The following is a 17248-nucleotide window of genomic DNA, read 5'->3' as shown; positions in this document are numbered from 1 at the left end:
AATTTAAAAATTGGCCAGGTGTGGTGGCACATGCCTGTAGTCCCAGCTACTTGGGAGGCTGAGGTGGGAGAACTGCCTCAGCCCAGGCAGTTGAGGCTGCGGTGAGCTGTGACTATGTGACTGTACTCGAGTCTGGTTAACAGACTGAGACCCTGTCTCAAAAAAGAAAAAAAAGGTTTGAAGGATCAAGTTTGCCTCCATATGAATGTGTAAGAGTGTTCTGGGATCAGGATGGGAATCCAGGAAGGCTTCATGGGGTGACATCAGAGCAGGAACTTGAGGTATGGAGAAGATGGGGAGAGGGTGATTCTACACAGAGATAGCAGTATGCACAAAGGGATGCGATCAACAGAAAACTCAGTTATGTCTAAAAAGAACAGCAAGAAGTTCTGAACGATAAGAGGGATAGGGAGATAAGATTATAAAGTTTTGTAGAAGACAACTTATGAAGGGTTTCATCTGCCATTGTAGAGTAAAAAAAAATGAAGTCGCCCAGGCTGGAGTACAGTGGCGTGGCACGATCTAGGCTCACTGCAACCTCCGCCTCCCAGGTTCAAGTGATTCTCCTGCCTCAGCCTCCCAAGTAGCAGCATTACAGGCGTGCACCACCACGCCTGGCTAATTTTTGTATTTTTAGTAGAGATGGGGTTTCGCCATGTTGTCTAGGCTGGTCTCGAACTCCTGATCTCAAGTGATCCACCCGTTGTGGCTTCCCAAAGTGCTGGGATTACAAGCATGAGCCACCACACCCGGCCTTAGGAAGTAATTTTAATGGTCTGGTTGAGGAGCTGAACATTGACAATGGCAGAAGAGAAGGGTATGGCTTGAAAAAAAGTTTGTAACATAGATTTGACAGGACTTATTAAGTGCGTGAGGGGGAAGGAAAGCATAATTTTAAAAATACATAAAATGTGTACACACACACACAGTAGTTTCCCCTTATCCACAGTTTCACTTTCCACAGTTTTAGTTACCCTCAGTTGCTCACCGTCAGAAAGTATTAAATGAAAAATTCCAGAAATAAACATTTCACAACTTTTAAATTGTAAACCATTCCAAGTAGCATGATGAAATCTCATGCCATCCCACCCAGGACGTGAATCCCTTTGGCCAGGGCATCTACTCTGTATATGGTACCTGCCCATTAGTCACTTAGTAGCCGACTCAGTTAGCAGGCTGACAGATCACAAAAAGGATGAGTATAGTACAATAAGATATGTTGAGAGAGAGAAACCACATTCACATAAATTTTATTACAGCATATTGTTATAATTGTACTATTTCACTATTAGTTTTGTTGTTAATCTTACTGTGCCTAATTTATAAATTAAACTTTATCACAGGTATGACATACACACAGATATATATATATATATTCGAACTCAAGAATGCAAGAGTGTGTGTGTGTGTGTGTGTGTGTGTGTGTGTGTGTGTGTGTCTCATACTGGTTCAGTTTTTCTGGAGAACCCTAATACATCCAGTCTCAGAGAGGTTACCTGTCCAGGCCTTTAAAAGGCAGAGTCAGCCAGGCACGGTGGCACGTGCCTGTAATCCCAGCACTTTGGGAGGCCAAGGCGGGCGGATCACGAGGTCAGGAGATCAAGACCATCTTGGCCAACATGGTGAAAGCCCGTCTCTACAAAAATACAAAAAATTAGCTGGACAGGGTGGTGCATGCCTATAATCCCAGCTACGTGGAAGGCTGAGGCAGGGGAATTGCTTGAACCCGGGAGGTGGAGGTTGCAGTGAGCTGAAATCACGCCACTGCACTCCAGCCTAGCAAAAGAGCAAGACTCCATCTAAAAAAAAAAAGGCAGAGTCAGACGGATGTGGTGGTTCATGCCTGTAATCCCAGGAGGGGATTTGGGAAGCTATTGGGGGAGGATTGCTTCAATCTAAGAGTTTGAGATCAGCCTGGGCAATGTAGAGAAACACCATCTCCACCAAAAATGCAAAAATTAGCCAGGCATGGTGGCATGCATCTATAGTGTCAGCTACTCAGGAGGCTGAGGCAGGAGGATTGGTTGAGCCACGGAGGTCAAAGCTACAGTGACCTGTGATTGTGCCACTGCACTCTAGCCTGGGCAACAGAGTGAGACCCTGTCTCTTAAAATAAGTCAGAGTCAGGACTTAGGTGTCCTGCTCCCAGCTCTGTGTTGCTTCCCATATGCCCTGGTATGCCCAGGAAAATCTTGATTCACCATCATTGTCCCAGCATCCCATTCAGCTTAACATGTGTCTCCGACTTCCCATTTTTAAAAAGAAACTATTATTGGGCCAGGTGTAGTCGCTCGCGCCTGTAATCTCAGCACTTTGGGAGGCCGAGGCAGGAGGATTGCTTGAAACCAGGAGTTTGAGACCAATCTAGGCAACACAGCGAGATCTTGTCTCCATTTTAAAAAACTTTTTAAATAAAAAATTAAATTAAATTTTAAATTTTAAAAAAACTATTATCAATCATTATATCAAAATACACTAAAACCAGAATGGATTTTGTATCTCTACTGTGTATATCTAGTTTCTGGCCAAGTTATCAACTAGTAGTCTATAAGTGCTTTCACCACATAGACAAGTGATGAAATCTGAAAGAGAACTAGTGATAATTCCATCTTTCTTGTTCTGATTCTTTACAGATTCAACAAAACAACTTCTTTGCAAGGGGAGTGCATAGACTTACTGAAAAGTATCCTCAGACTTAAGCAACCATGGGCAATTAACTCTGTATGGTCTTGCAAAATATTAGGAGAAATATTTGACACTGGTGCTCCTGTTGGTTACCTGGTATGCCAGGCAGTGCAGTGGCATGTACAGTGACCACAAGACACACTAGGCCACCAGCTGGCTACGTCAGTGGGAAATTGCAGGTTGGGTGCAAATGAAGTATGTGCAAAGTCAATAGTCTGAAAACTCTTAGATGGTTTTGTCATTTATTGTATTGTACAAGTCTACAACTGTTTATTTATTTTGTTGTTTGGTAACCATTTTATTATTTCATAAGCCTTTTCAGGAGCAATGAGCTATAAAGACATCACTGTATCCAATAAAAACTAAGCTCTGAATTTTCATTTCTCCAGAAAATAGATGGGCAGACAATTTGCAGAGAACCACTGAGGCAGTTTCTATTTATCATGGAGCTCTAGTGACATCACTATTAATGAGTCAGCTTCAAACGTCAACATTTATAAATGTTTTCATATTCCCACTGTTAAATTTTTAAGGATAAGACTGATACTGAATACAACAAAATAGTGCAACAGAGCAATATGTGTATTCTCCTTGCAACCTGTCATCGGACTTCCGAGGCTAGTACTTTCAAAAAACTACTTTATAAATCCAATCAATGTCTCAATAGTGAGTCTTTTTAAAAATAAGTCCTCTAGAAATTGGTTGCATACTGTTCAAAATCAGTCGGAAACCTTTAATCAAAAGTAAAGTTTAGTGAGCTGGGCATGATGGCGCACACCTGTAGTCCCAGCTATTTGGGAGGCTGGGATGGGAGGATCACTTGAGCCCAGGAATTCATGACCAACCTGGGCAACACAGTGAGACATCATCTCCTTAAAAAAACAAACAAACAAACAAAAACAAGTTTAATGAATAAAGCTCCAGAAAACCTTCAGCTTTTGAAGCTTTTAGCAAATACCAATTATTATCAACAAAGTTTGCCAAGACATTGAAATATATCCTTCAAAAGCAAGGAAGAACCAAACAAATTAAATGAGAGTTCAAATAGTACACAAGATTTCATTTTGAAATTTTATCATTATATTTTGGAATGAATTTTAGAAGTTCCATCGAGGGTCTTTTTTTTTGAGATGGAGTTCGCTCTTGTCGCCCAGGCTGGAGTGCAATGGCACTATCTTGGCCCACTGCAACCTTTGCCTCCCAGGTTCAAGCGATTCTCATGCCTCAGCCTCCCAAGTAGCTGGGATTACAGGTGCCCGCCACCACATCCAGCTAATTTTTGTATTTTTAGTAGAGATGGGGTTTCGCCATGTTGGCCAGGTTGGTCTTGAACTACTGACCTCAGGTGATCCACCCACCTCAGCCTCCCAAAGTGCTGGGATTACAGGTGTGAGCCACCATGCGCAGTCGAGTCTTTCTATTTTTAAGTAGATGAAAGAAAATTACAGGCCAGGCACAGTGGCTCATGCCTGTAATCTCAACACTTTGGGAAGCCAAGGCGGGTGGATCACCTGAGGTCAGGAGTTCGAGACCAGCCTGGCCAATATGGCAACACCTCGTCTCTACTAAAAATACAAAAAAAAAAAAAAAATAGCTGGACATGGTGGCAGGCACCTGTAATCCCAGCTACTAGGGAGGCTGAGGCAGCAGAATTGCTTTAAGCCAGGAGGCAGAGGTTGCAGTGAGCTGAGACTGTGCCATTGCACTCCAGCCTGGGCTACAAGAGCGAGACTGCATCTCAAAAAAAAAAAAAAAAAAAAAAATTAGAGAAGGCCTACAATTTTGCAACACTTAAATCTGGTGGAACATGTAAAATAATCACAAATAGGGACAACTTATTTGTATCAAAGACAGTACCTTGTGACTAGATTGGACAATATAGGGAGATCCTGTCTCTATAAAAAATGAAAAGTAAAAACAGAGATTACCTTTAATACAGGCAAAAGGACACTGCCTGTGAAAATACTGAGACTGATATATTTATAATTTTCTTTTTTTTCTTTTTTGAGACAGAGTTTTGCTCTTGTTACCCAGGCTGGAGTACAGTGGCATGATCTCCACTCACTGCAACCTCTGCCTCCCGGGGTCAAGTGATTCTCCTCCCTCAGCCTCCCGCCACCACACCTGGCTAATTTTTTTTTTTTTTTTTGTATTTTTAGTAGAGACGGGGGCTTCATCACGTTGGCCAGGCTAGTCTTGAACTCCTGACCTCAGGTGATCCATCTGCCTCGGCCTCCGAAAATGCTGGGATTACAGGCATAAGCCACTGCACCCAGCCTATAATTTTCAATAAGAAAAAAATTAGAATTAAGAATATTCTCCATCTAGCAAAATTTTTCCTGAGCTAACTGGGGACAGCAGCACATATAAAGTATGTTAGCAACTAAAAACATTATTGGTTATAGTGAAGCATCAACTGTAGAAGTTAACAACCACAAGTATAAAATGTAACTCTGCAAAATACTGCAATTTTATGAAAAAATTAAAACTAGTAAAACCAGATGGAAAATCATATTCAGAAAAGTATCAGTGACACAGTATTAGTGACAGATTTGACCGAGAAACTGATAAAAATAGTTATTACCAAAAATAGTTTGTTTTTAAATATTCAACTGAAGTCCATGTTAAAAACTTTGTTATAATGTACAACAAAATGTTTTAGAAATTGTTTTTGAAAACAGACTTTAAATGGAGCTATTCTATTGATCTACTAATGCAATAAAAACTATTTTAATGGTTGAAAAAAGTAAATATTCCAAAAATATATAGAATTTTAAATATTTTAAATATTTGTAGTACCCCCTTTCATTCTCAAAAATGTACCAGTTTGAATGAAAAATTATATAGTCATCTACTTAGTTATGACAACAGTATAAATACTTTGCCAAAGACAGCAAATTAAATATGTTCCCTCAATAATAAAAAGTTAATTTTAATTGGATTTTTTGAATACAAGGAAAAAAACCTCATACACAGTAAGAAATCTTGATCTCCAACCTGTGCCTTAATAATCCTCACATTACAGGTTCATTGGTTACTACCTAAACACATAGGAGAAGATATTAACTCACCAAAGTGTTCTAAAGTACACCCTGTGCTGATAACTACACTAATGTGATACAGCTAAGTGAGAATGGAAAAAGCCATCCAAAGTGCCAAGTCACTCATCAAGCAAGATGATTAAAGAGTGTTTCTGGTGTGTCTCAGTAAAATTGGCTTTTGTTGTTATTGTCGGACTATGAACATGATCACTTTTTAGGCGGGGAAAAAAAAATCACATATAATGAATCAACAGAGGAAAAAAATCGAAAGGCATAGCTTATTAAATGGTAACAATGATTATCTCTGGATAGCAAGATCATAAATGATTTTTACATTCTTCTTCATACTACTCTGCAGTCTCTGGAAACTCTGAGAATAAACACATCCTAATTATATAATAAGAATGAAACAATAAGACTATTTTCAATCTAGAGAAAAATATAAAAATCCCCAAATGTGATCAGTATACAAAACTGCATGTGAATTTTTAACAATCAAATTAATTTCTAAAGGAAAACTTTAACTCCAACTGTCAAAATCAAAATCTGACCTTTTACAATTCTGTTATTACAATTTGAAAGCAATTATATATTCATTACCTATATCATAAATTCTTACCAGCTGTCACAAAGTTAAATATTCATAAATGTCAGAATTCTTTTGAAAGAGTCCATTGCTATTTCTTACTAGTCTGAAAAATGTAAAGTACCTGTAAACAAGAGATGCTAGAAAGCCAATAAAGTTTTGTAAAAAAAAAAAAAAAAAAAAAAACTCAGACTTTGGTATCAGAAAGGTGTATATTCAAAGCCCATTCTACTACTTCTTAGTTATGATCTTTAGTAGCTTATTTTACCTCCTTGAAAAGCCTGTTTCCTGATCTGGTTGGTTTTGAGACAGGATCCCACTCAGTCCTGGCTGAAGTGCAGTGATACAATCACACTGCTGCCTCAAACCTCTGAGCTTAAACAATCTTCCCAAGTAGCTGGAATTATAGGCATGAGCCACTACACCCAGCCTCTCCTCCTTTCTTTAGTAATAGTACCCCTAAGCTTTACATACACACACCTAGCTAAAACCTACATTTCCCAACCTCTCTTGCAATTTCAGTTATTCATCAATGGAATGATAAAAGAAATGTGTCCAACTCCGAGGATGTGCATCTAAAGAGAAAGGAAATGCCTTCTGACTCCTAACCCTTCTCATAGCTGGCTAGAATACAGATATAGTGACAGAATCTAGAGAAGCTATCTTGGATTGCGACGGAAAACATGGCTGAGAAAAATACAGCAACACAAGAAAAAAAGCCTGAGTCCCTGACACCATCATGAAGCTCCTACAGCACTCTACACCACTTACCCCACTTGGATTGTTACTTGTTACTTGAGATTTGTGATTTTGGTTTAAACCAATATCCTAACTAATGTAAAAAAAAAACAAAACAAAAGGAGGAATTGCTATTTTTGTTAAGGAAAAAATGTGTTATTATAATTACAGATATAGCTATAGAAATGTAAATATAATAAACTTTACTAAGAAAAAAATTTTTACAAAGTATAGCCTAGTATACCATATATATATATATGTATGTATTTTTTTTTTTTTGAGATGGCGTCTCCCTCCGTCACCCAGGTTAGAGTGCAATCGCGTGATCTCGGCTCACTGCAATCTCCGCCTCCCGGGTTCCAGCAATTCTCCAGCCTTAGCCTCCCAAGTAGCTGGGACTACAGGTGCACACCACCACGCCAGACTATTTTATTTTTAGTAGAGACAGGGTTTCACCATGTTTTGCATGCTGGTCTCAAACTCCTGGCCTCAGGTGACTCGTACAGCATCTTAAGGTGTTTAGGTGGTATTATAATTCCCAGTCATCTGTTTCCCTCTTGTATACACAGAGTATATAGCCTCTCTCTCTTTAAGAGTAGTATTAATATCCCTGCCTGTTGCCATGTGACTTGCGGTGTCTCTCCGTGGGTGTTCCAAGGGTGGGTTTGGCCATATAACTTGTTTTGGCCACTGAATCTGGGAGAAAGTTCCAGTTTCAAGTAGAAGCTTCAACAGCTATTGTGTGTTTCTGACAGGTCTTACTGTTTTCTCTCTACCAAGAGAACAATATGTCACAAATAGGGACTGCTCCTCCAGCCCGGATCCTCAAATGAGAAAGAATCACAGAGCAGAACCATAGCTGATTCCTAGGAAACCTATAACGTGAAAAACAAATAAACCCTTCTTATTGTAAGCTACTCATATTTTGGCTTGTTTCTTAGTGCAGCATAATCTAGCAAATGTTAACACATAAGTAAATCAACACCAAAGTGTATCAAGTAGTAATAAAAAAGATCCCAGTTACTAAGGAAATTTATAGGTTAATAATTAAATGTCAAGAATTGCCTCATATGGAATTTCTGGTGTCATTTTTAGGGGAGGGTTATGTGGGAGGAGATATTAGAGTACATGACTTTGAGAGTACAAGATTCTCTAACACACAAAATAAACTGAAATTTTAAATGATTTAGTCTTATTATAAATGGTTACAGTACAATGTGGAAGGCCAGGCATGGTGGCTCACACCTATAATCCCAGCACTCTGGGAGGCCAAAGCGGGCAAATCACGAGGTCAGGAGTTCAAGACCAGCCTGACCAACATGGTGAAACCCCATCTCTACTAAAAATACAAAAAATTAGCTGGGCGTGGTGGCGGGTGCCTGTAATCCCAGCTACTCGGGAGGCTGAGGCAGGAGAATCGCTTGAACCCGGGAGGCAGAGGTTGCAGTGAGCCGAGATCATGCCATTGCACTCCCGCCTGGGCAACAGTGCGAGACTCCATCTCAAAAAAAAAAAAAAAAAAAACAGAAGTGAAAGTAAAATAAAGAGACAACCTCTAAAACATAATGCCAATCTTTTCTCAGTTAATCACAAGGTCAGATACTAGGGAGTCGTCAGTAAATAAATTAATAAAATGGAGAGGGGAGTGGGTATGATTATAGAGGGTAACACAAAGGATCTTTGTGACAGAGCAAGTCTTTATTTTGATTACGCTTACAGTTACATGAATCCACACATAATAAAACTGCATATGGATAGAACTATATATGCAAACACACTAATGAGTATCTATAAAACCGGCAAAATTTAAATAAGGTCTGTGGGTTATACCAATGTCAATTTCCTGTTTTTGCTATTGCTATAGTTATGTAAGATGTTACAATTAGGGAAAATTGGATGAAGGGTGCATAGAGCCTCTCGGTACTACTTTTTGCAACTTCCCATGAAAAGGCAGTATTGAAGACCAATGTGAAGTAGAGAGAAGGTGGCAAATCAGGCAGTAAGAACACTGTGCGATGGCAAATCAGGGCCAGGTAGTAAAAGGAAGACAATGGAATAGATTTTATCCCTTCAAATAAACCACTCTTTTTAGTTTTGCTCTTTAAAAATTTTTTTAGTCTCTTAATGCACACAATTTTCTGTAATTTGCCATAAAATTATTTCTGACATATTAACACATAAAAATTCAACTACTTAGAATTCCACCTTCTATTACTCCATTTTCAAGAGGGCTGAGAAATCAGAATGGGGACTAGCCACCACAGCCTTTCAACTCCCACCTCAACCACCACCACCACCCTTTAAAGATAGAATAGCAACTCCTAAGGCCAAAGTACTAAATGAATACACCAAGAAGAGTCTATGTTTTTATACACATAAGTTTATAGTTTGCAAGACAGAACATTTAGAAGCTTTTGATAGGCTATCCATATCTAGAAAAGGCTTGTATATTTTACAATGTAAAAGAAAACAGGATGAAAACTAAGAGTAAACAGAAGAATGAAAAATAGTAAGGAGCAATAGTGATTAACAGTAATCCAAAGTGACAAGGAAAATAGAAACCGGAAGCTGTCTGCTTATTACAGAAGCCAGTAATAAGAGAAATTTGAGAAAGGAGAACAACTCTAAAGCTAGGGTGGAGGGCATGGTGGGGCAGAGAAAGGCAAATCACCTGGGCAGTCCTCACCTTTAGAACTGGAGAGGGTGGGGAGTCAAGGAAACACAAGCAGCCACTTGAGCAGTTCCCTTACAGAATGCACAGTGCACATATTCCTCAGCTCTGTAATTCCCAACTCATTTAATTTTTTTTTTTTTTTTTTTTTTTGAGACAGAGTGTTGCCCAGTCTGTTGCCCAGGCTGGAGTGCAGTGGCACAATCTCCACTCACCGCAGCCTCCACCTCCGGGGCTCAAGTGATTCTTCCCTCAGCCTCCTAAGCAGATGGGACCACACCCAGCTAATTTTTGTATTTTTTGTAGAGATGGGTTTTCACCATGTTGCCTAGGCTGGTCTCAAACTCCTGGATTTAAGTGATCCACCTGCCTCAGCCTCCCAAAGTGCTGAGATTACAGGCATGAGCCGCTGTGCCTGGCCCTCATTTAATAATTTAATAAACATAAACTGGATGCTTTCTAGGTACAAGACAATAGGTTAAGGTGTCTGGAGTTAAAATAATCAGATAGGGCTCCTGCCTTCAAGGGCTTAAATTCTAGTAAAAATTGTAATGCTACCTTCTGCAAACATGCTAACATCTCCTGTTTGTTCCATAACAAAACATTACAAATTGACTTAGCAGGCAAAGACCTAGGAATACTGTAAATACAGTATTCTAAAGAAAGTTTTCAAAATCCAGATAAAAAATATATTTGCTCTGGAGATTCATTTCTTTCAAAAATGAAAGAAGAAAGGGACTTTAGAATAGACAAAAGAATTTCAAAGAGATAGTACAGAAAATACTACTGAAAAATGATGGATGTAAAGACCATATCACCAACTCAAACCAGTAATGGGCCAGTTTTTAATTGAATACAACTCAATTTGATCAAAAATCTAGGTGACATAGAGACAGAATGAAAACAAAGTATAACTTGGGTCTTTCATCAGAAGACTTACTGAGCCCTATATACATCATTCTAGGTAGGCCAAAAAAACAAACGAACAAACAAACAAACAAAAAGATCAGTGGAAGAAGCATGATCTTTAAGCATGAATGACTAATATACGAATTTATAAAAATCCTCTCACCTCCTTTGTAGCCCCCTCAAATGGCAGCTGTCAGGTTTTAACGACCTGCCTATCTCAGGTTTTAGAAATGTGAATAAACTCCTCTTTGCTCAACAGCAGCTTGTCCACATTACACTATTTAACTTCTTGTTTTAAAAAACAAAAACAACAGCCGGGCGCGGTGGCTCATGCCTGTAATCCCAGCACTTTGGGAGGCCAAGGCAGGCGGATCACAAGATCAGGAGTTCGAGACCATCCTGCCTAACACAGTGAAACCCCGTCTCTACTAAAAATACAAAAAAAAGGCCGGGCACAGTGGCTCACGCCTGTAATCCCAGCACTTTGGGAGGCCGAGGCGGGCGAATCATGAGGTCAGGAGATTGAAACCATACTGGCTAACATGGTGAAACCCCATCTCTACTAAAAATACAAAAAATTAGCCAGGCGTGGTGGTGGGCGCCTGTAGTCCCAGCTACTCGGGAGGCTGAGGCAGGAGAATGGCGTGAACCCGGAAGGCGGAGCTTGCAGTGAGCCGAGATCGCGCCACCGCACTCCAGCCTGGATGACAGAGCGAGACTCCATCCTCCAAAAAAAAAAAAAATTAGCCAGGCGTGGTGGTGGGCGCCTGTAGTCCCAGCTACTCTGGAGGCTGAGGCAGGAGAATGGCATGAACTCAGGAGGTGGAGCTTTCAGTGAGCCGAGATCGCACCACTGCACTCCAGCCTGGGCGACAGAGCAAGACTCAGTCTCAAATTAAATAAATAAATAAATAAATAAATAAATAAATAAATATAAATAAAGCTCTATTCTTTTGAGGCTCTTAACTTTCTTTTTTTTGGGGGGTGGATGGGGGGACAGAGTCTCCCTCTGTCGCCCAGGCTGGAGTGCAATGACACGATCTCGGCTCACTGCAACCTCCGCCTTCTGGGTTCAAGCGATTCTCCTGCCTCAGCCTCCCGAGTAGCTGGGATTACAGGCGTCACGCCTGGCTAATTTTTGTATTTTTTTTAGTAGAGGCGGGGTTTTACTATGTTGGCCAGGCTGGTCATGAACTCCTGACCTCAGGTGATCCACCAGCCTCGGCCTCCCAAAGTGCTGGGATTACAGGCATGAGCCACGGTGCCCAGCTGAGGCTCTTAACTTTCAACTAAATTACTCTCTCCTCTTCCTTTTCATGTTAACTTTCAAGCTCCTGGTCTCTACCTCATTTATCTAAGGCTTTGATGGCTCACTGTCATCTTCTCTACCCCAACCCTACATCAAATTTAGTAATTTCAATTATCAATTTGCACAACCCATCCACAGCCTGGCTTCTTACTTCCTTGATCTCTTTAACTTCAAGAACCTCTCCAAAACACAGGATCAACAGTGAACACATATATTATGTCCCAGTCACCCTCCTTGTCCCATAGTAAAATCCTTCCTTGCCCTTCTATCTTCAACCAAAAGTGCTCCACCTCCTTAATCACTATTTCAAGCACCTTGTCCTCCAACCACAACCTCTTCTTCCAGATTATAATCCTTTGACCTCTATAAAACCTCTTATCCATGGGCCCAATAGACTTTGATCCTTCAGGCCCTCTCTATTTTACTTTCCCTTCCACCTTATTTAGTTTAGATTCTACAATTCATCATTTCAATAATTCTCCTGCCAATAACCTAAATTCCCTTGCTCCTCTTGTCTTATGACACCAATATAGCAAAATCCCAAACCTGAATGAAACCATCTAAAAACTTTTCTTTGATGCTGCAGCTGAGAAAGTCACTCAACAAGGTAGACCACTATTATAAATTCATGATCACTGTATCAGTTCACAAGGGCCATAACAAAGTACCATAAACTAGATGGCTCAGAACAGAAACTTACTGTCTCACAATCTGGAAGCCAGAAGGCATTAGGGAAGGATCTGTTCCAGGCCTCTCTCCTACTCTTGGTAGTTCTTTGGCTTGTGGCAGCCTACCTCCAATCTTCCCATGCCATTCTCCCTGTATGTCTGCGTTCAAATTTCCCTTTTTATAAGGATGCCAGTCATACTGGATCTGTGCCCCACTCTACTTCATATAACCTTAGCTAATTATATCTGCATCAATGTTATATCCAAGTAAGGTCACATTCTCCAGTACTGGCAAATTTTGAAGGGACACAATTCAACTCATAACAATCAGTAACCTCAATTCTTTCTGGCAAACCTACTTTTAAACTCATTCTCCACAGCAACTATGTCAGGGCAGAAATGTAACCTTAGTGGGACCTATTAGAAAGGGGTCCACCGGACTTGTAATTATAAAGTATGCAAGCCTGAAGCTTTATAATCATCTTAGTTCTACAACAGAATAATTTGCCTTAGAATGGAGCCAAGGTACAAAAAAAGAAAAACTAAGTAGTGACATCACTGTGACCCTGACACACCAGAAGCCAGGTCTACTAATGGACCTACCATTTATATAAACTAATGTTTTCTGCTTAAGACTGTTAGAATTGATGTTTCCTGTCACATGCAAACAAAAAGGTTCTGATATGAGAATGGATAAAACTGACAAAGTGAGTTTTATTTTTTTATTTTTATTTTTATTTTTTTGCTGGCAAGTATGTAGAGTAAGAGTTTTACAGTTCTTGACTGGTTTTGGGAACCATACAGAATACCAGTCAAGAAATATAAAAGAATAACCAAAGAATATAAATCAATAGAAATCTTTGGTATTTTAGTTCTTTTTATACTATAGACCTAACATTTTAAGAAATATGTCCATACAAATTTTTCAAAAAAATCAAGTGTAATTTAAAACAAACACCATTTCCTAAATAAATCAATTTCTTAAAGTGAACTAAGAAAACATATATTTTCAGCATATTTATTACTTGTTCCATTCCTTATTTCCAAACAGCAAAGAATTTGGCAAAAAAAAAAAACTCTCCTTAATTATTTAAACAATAATGACAGTAATAACTTATAAAGTGGGAGAGATGGCAAGCCCTCAGGGTTTACTGCTGCCACCCAATTGGGTGGGATGATTAACCCAGAAATAACAGCTTTGATTAGTAAAAGGTGACATGGACTAGTCAAAGGTAAATAAACATGCCAATATTTATACAAACAAATGAAGAACAGCTTAGGCAAGGAGAAAAATATAAGCTCTGCACAAATGAGACCAAAAAATTTTTTCAATCGGTAATCAAATGTTGCTTTTTAAAATGGCAACTTAAACTGTAAAGTATGAATTTAAATAGCACATTTTAAAATCATATACACAGTGTTTCACAGCTTCATAACAAATAACATACATTGAATCTCATTAAGCATTTCCTATACTCCAAGTACTAGTCTAGGCACTTACACATTAAGCCCATTTAACCTGAGGCACATACTATTATACCCATTTAACAAATGAGGAAAATAAGACATTAACTGAGTAACTGACTCAAAGTTACACACCTAGTTAAGTGTTGGTAACAGGATTAAAATCCAAGAAGTCTGATTCCAGGACTTTCACTCTTAATCATTAAGTTTGTTGCCTTTATAATCAATGTTACTATTATTTTCCCCATTATCGTACTAAGCTCTTTCATATGAATTGTAACATTTGAACTTGATAACACTCAGAGAAGTATACCATATTCCCCCAATTCTAAGAAACCTTTAGTTGTAAGTGCCACCTTCCATTTAAGAAAAGCATTACCAAAATGAATAGATAATTTAAAAGCATACTTTTTATTCACCTACAATTGCATACATTTATTCATCATTTTCCCCTAGTATCATAAACAAACATTAAGTCAAAGCTTTCTTCACATTCAAAATCTGAAGATTCCTCTGAGTTGCTTTCGGCAATTATGCCCAGAATCAGAGAGACTTGCTGCTTCATATAATTTAGGCCTCACTTCTAACACTGATCTCTTCAGTATAAAGAAATATTTTAAAATACTGCAGTTTTCTGTCACATTTCCTTTTTTCTATTTTTTTAAACTGTTAATTTTTAAAATTCACTCCATTATAGTCAGAACTTGAGTAACAGTCACTGGATAACATATCAACTTCTCATTTAGCTTTTAAAATTCTATAATGTTCTCCAAGAGTTTAACAATTACTACTATCTAATGTCTACTATGTGACATATGACAGTGGACACTTCGATTCTGAGTTCTAGAATTTTTTTCAGTGCCCTGTACCCTGAATGGTGCTTGACACATAGAAGATAATAAATATTTTATAAGTGAACAAAAATGAAAGAATGAAATGAGTAACTGAATAACAAGAAATCTTCTGCATTCTGCATACAGAAAGCTATTCAATGTTACATATAGAATATTTTTTAGAAGACACTTAAGAGTTCAAATTCAAGTTAAAATTCAACTTCATGTAGTTCTACAAATGCAACTCAACTGAAGTAATCATTTGATGAATATTTCTATGTACTACCAAGTACATACATACAGAGCAATGATGACTGCCATCACAACTAACTCCTCTAACCAGTCAGCTAGCAAATTTCTTTTGTCATTCTCATCCATTTTAAGAAGCAGAAAAATAAAACAGGGTTATACTAAAATTGAGGGGAAAATCCCCTTTTCAGATGAGATAAACTTACAAGGAAAAAGATAACTTGTCCAAAGTCACAAAAAAGTTAATCATGCCAAATGCAAAGAAAAAGCTCAATATGACCTAATGCCCTCGAAATGATACATGGATATGGTGACTATGATGCACATTTTATTTATAAGCATACAACAAAGGGTGAGAAATACTCATTAATCAGCCAAGCAAGGCAGCTTGAATAGGCCCACACCCAATTCACGCATCTTAGAAGTATCATGACATATAAATATTCGTTAAATCACACATATCTTTGCAACAGTCCTCTGGCAGCAGCGAAAAATATCACTTAAATCAGCCACTTAAAATTTTAGTGTGAGGTACCGTGGCTCATGCCTGTAATTCCAGCACTTTGGGAGGTCAAGGCGGGCGGATCACGAGGTCAACAGATGGAGACCATCCTGGCCAACATGGTGAAACACCATCTCTACTAAAAATACAAAAATTCGCTGGGCATGGTGGTGCGCGCCTGTAGTCCCAGCTACTTGGGAGGCTGAGACAGGAGAATCGCTTGAACGCAGGAGGCAGAGGTTGCAGTGAGGCGAGATTGTGCCACTGCACTCCAGCCTGGCGAGAGAGCAAGACCCCGTCTCAAAAAAAAAAACAAACTAGTGTGTATTGTGAAGTATAAAGGTGATAGAGATTCAAATAATGACATACAGATTCATAATTAGGAAAAAAAACTTAAACCCCCCTTTTCCAACTAGTCAATAAGATAACAATGTCACTTCTCTATATTTGGATTTTATGCTTTTATCCTCAAAAAATTCTGCCTGACCATTGATAAATTCACTTATCCAACTCATAAAAGGTACAATGGAACAAAGAGACCTAAAGAAACACCCACATACCCATATATTTCAAATGGTTCATAAATTTTCATTGATGATATGATCTTAGGTACAGTGCTCAGTGGTATCAATGTTGTGTAACCATCACCAGTTGGTCCCCAATTTACAATGGTTCAACTTAACAATTTTTTAACTTTACAACAGTACAAAAGCAGTAAGCATTCAGTAGAAACCATACTTCGAGTACCCATACAACCATTGTTTTTCACTTTCAGTATTCAATAAATTATATGAGATGTTCAAAATTTTATTATAAAACATGCTTTGTATTAGATGATTTTGCCCAATTGTAGGCTAATGTAAGTGTTCTAAGCACGTTTAGGGTAGGCTAGACTAAGCTATGATGTTTGGTAAGTTAGGCATGTTGAATGCATTTCTGACATATGATATTTTCCACTTACTATGGGTTTATCAGGATGCAACCCTATTGTAAGTTGAGAAGCATCTGTATTTATTTCCAGATTTTTTTCATCTTTGTACTCATTATACAAAAGCTTCTCACTCCTCTCTCCCCCAGTCACCTGGTAAATATATTTCTATTTCTGTCTTTATGAATTTGCCTGTTTTGAATACCTTATTGCCACGGTTTGAATGTTTGTGTCCCCAAAATATTCATGTTGAAACTTAATCTCCAATGCAATAGTATTAAGAGGTGGGGCCATTAAGGGGTGATAAAGTCATAAGGGCTCCTCCCTTGTGAATGCAATTTAGGTACGTATCAAAGAGTCCTCACAGCACTTGCCTTTTTTTGCCCTTCCTTCTCTTCTGCCATGTGAGGCACAGCATTCATCCCTTTTACGCCCTTCTACCATATGAGGATGCAGCAAGAAGCATTATCTTGGAAGGAGAAAGCAGTCCACATCAGACACTGAATCTGCTAGCACCTTGATCCTAGACTTCCTGGCCTCCAGAACTGCAAGAAATAAATTTCTGTTCTTTCTAAATTGCCCAGTTTTTGATATTTTGTTATAGCAGCAAAATCAGACTAAGACACATATAAAAAGAAACATAATATTTGTCCCTTTGTGTTTGG

At 38.7% G+C, this 17248-nt stretch overlaps 1 protein-coding gene across 3 annotated transcripts in view; it reads right to left on the bottom strand.

The window, feature by feature from the left end:
• The window catches only part of EPS15 (epidermal growth factor receptor pathway substrate 15), a 164972-nt gene that overhangs the window by 127583 nt on the left and 20141 nt on the right, over window positions 1-17248 (bottom strand). The gene's annotated exons all lie outside the window — the stretch shown is intronic.

Source organism: Pan paniscus, chromosome 1 (assembly GCF_029289425.2).
Source record: "Pan paniscus chromosome 1, NHGRI_mPanPan1-v2.0_pri, whole genome shotgun sequence".
Lineage (NCBI taxonomy): Eukaryota > Metazoa > Chordata > Mammalia > Primates > Hominidae > Pan > Pan paniscus.
This window is presented reverse-complemented; position numbering and strand designations above follow the sequence as displayed.